At 32.5% G+C, this 2,727-nt stretch overlaps 1 long non-coding RNA gene across 1 annotated transcript; it reads left to right on the forward strand.

Annotated features, from left to right (window-relative positions):
* Nucleotides 1–748: 748 nt before the first annotated feature.
* On the forward strand, nt 749–2,501 carry LOC134249677 (uncharacterized). The gene is made up of 3 exons (XR_009988346.1): nt 749–847; nt 1,174–1,240; nt 2,035–2,501. It is a non-coding gene; the product is annotated as an uncharacterized LOC134249677 (long non-coding RNA).
* The last annotated feature ends 226 nt before the right edge of the window (nt 2,502–2,727 follow it).

Consider the following 2,727-nt stretch of genomic DNA (forward strand, 5'->3'; position numbering starts at 1 on the left):
GAACGATATTGGGCCAACATCGGTCGGACATTGTCATAACAACAGTTGGTGTATTGACATTGTTCCAATATCGGTCCGACATTGTAATTACAACAGTTGATGCATTGACATTGTACCAACATCAGTCTGACATTGTAATTACAACAGTTGGTGCACTGACATTGTTCCAACGTCGGACCAACATCAGGCACGTAGCATCGTTCTTTAAAGGGGGGGGGGGGGGCAACCATAGAATTTTTTTTTACTTACCTGAAAAAGTTGACAAGCAGAAGGATGGGGGGGTGGCCAACATTTTTCAAGGCCAAATTTCCTTAACTTCCAAGTTTTTAGCTATTTTTCCTTGATTTCACTATAGGGCCAGGCCCCCCTGCCCCCTCCCTTGTTGCTACGTGCCTGAACATTGTTATTTTAAATGTTGAAGTATGGACATTTTTGTAATGTTGGCCCGACATTGTTGAACCAATGGTGCTATGTAAACTTATGTTGAAACTTTAAAAAAATATTTATTTATTCTAATTTTTATTTCTTTGTTTATTTATTCATTTTTAATTATTCAACCCTTTAAAAGATTTTCAAACTATGGAATATAACTTAGATTTTTCTCTAAAACTGTCAACTAATAGTACAATTACGTCGGAATCGAGGTCGGGCTCGATAAGCAATAAATTTAAACAACACACCGCGCCGAAATTTAAATTTTTGGTGGGTTCAACGCAGCCATGTTGATGTTGTAGTGTACAAAAAGAAAGTTCGGAAGATAGGGTCGCGAAAAGGAGAATCATGACTAGGTTTGGATGGAATTTCTGTTTTGACAGAAGATGAAGACATTTTACGACCCGGTACTGCGGTAGGTACAAAATATTTTAACATGTGTCCTTGAATGAATAATTGCTTCTGCTACTGTTCCTTAGTCAGGACACTACACATAAAACGCCTGGCAGTGAAATCGTTTAAGCAAGCGCTATTTCAATTTTGTTTTAATAATTTTACACTTCTAAACATCTTTCATAAAGATGGATTTCAACCCGAATTTTCTCGTTTGGGATCGATTCAGGAATTTTAATGTTCCTCTCTTCAACATTTACAGAGTATTTTGTACAATGCAATAACATATATATTTTTTAAAATGCATGTTCAAGATCATTTTCAGTACTTACTTTGATTATTTAATAGATGCATGCAGTGGACTGTGCCCGAGACGATTCCTAAAGAGCCGGCGAATAGTCAGCTTGTAAAAATGGTGAGAACCAGCTCAATGTTTTTTTTAAATTTAACACAAATAACCTAACATTGTTTTTATTAACTTGTACCTTTTAGCATAAAATTATAAAAAAAATATTGCATCTACTATATCATGTATATACCAAGTAAACAAGAGGTTTATATTCTTAATTTCCTTATCCTAAAAATACATAACAATGGATTCTGACAGGTAATCTAAACATGCTATAAATTGCACAGCTATGCATAATTATTTTACATTAAATACTCAAGCATAAATTTTTAAAAATAGCTATCATATTCTATGATGCACAATTATACATGCATTATTTACAGGAATCTGAATGCTCACAAGAAGGACAAAAGCAGTATGAAAATTAACACAAAGATTTCTTAAATTTTTTGATTAGAGCAATAAAATCACATGAATTGAAATTACATTTATTTTATTCAGTGTAAGTCAGACATAGTGCTTTAGCTCTAGCTCTAACCTTGTCCTTTAGTTTACCTGAGCAATTTTAATGCCAAAGCGAGTTTTCTCATCAATGTGACTATGTCTGGTATTCGTCAGTCATCTGTAAACTTCTGAATTTTTTTACATTTATCGGAATTAATCGTAATTTGAACCAAAAAAAAAAAAAACACTGCCAGATAGTGAATTTCTATTCTTCACTATACTGAACTGTCAGGTTGAAATAACCAATTGTCTTCACAGTCTTGTAGAGCCTTGCTTTATTATTTGTCATATATTTATGTTTATATATGCGATAGATATTGATGATAATACATCCTAATGGTCATCTTTTCTTTCAGAAATTGTGCCAGCAAAGTTTGAAGTGTCTATGGAAATGATCAACACTGAACTTTCTGAACCTTCCTACTTAAAGTGAATCCGTTTGTTACATGACCAGTTATTTGGCTACCCTCTAACATAACGCCATCGTTTATTTATTTATTATTGTGAATTTCATGGGATATCAGTGAGGAAGTGATTAAAGCAGACACTTGAAAAATTTCGAATCTAACTTAAGTAGGATCTTTGGCATATTCGGGGAAAATAGCATGTGTTGATTTTATGGGATCTTTTTATTAATATACTTGTGTAGTGTATATTTTGTACTTAATACATGTGTTTGTCACTCTAGTCTAGTCATTAACTTTGTACGGTAAATGTACATGGGCAACTGGAAGTTCATTGTAACTGCAATGACCTCTCCCAATGTCATTAAGTAAAATACCATATTTAAAAAAAATAGTTTGTTTTATTACAAAGAAATGTCAATCAGTGAGAATACTTTGAAAAAATGTGCTTACATTGTACATCTATAAGTGTATATGTTTCAAAACACATTGTAAAAGAAACGATTTTATTAATTTTGAAAATATAGATTTGATGATAATTGTGATGTTATCATTATTTCAGTTTTCATTGTATCTTCCTGGGATTTCTTATATTTCCATAATTCCATGGAATTCCATAGATTTCTAAATATCCTTTAGCACAAA

The sequence above is a fragment of the Saccostrea cucullata genome, unplaced genomic scaffold (genome assembly GCF_032062105.1).
Source record: "Saccostrea cucullata isolate Sc308-1 unplaced genomic scaffold, CSIRO_AGI_Scuc_v1 ctg13115, whole genome shotgun sequence".
NCBI classification, from domain to species: Eukaryota; Metazoa; Mollusca; class Bivalvia; order Ostreida; family Ostreidae; genus Saccostrea; species Saccostrea cuccullata.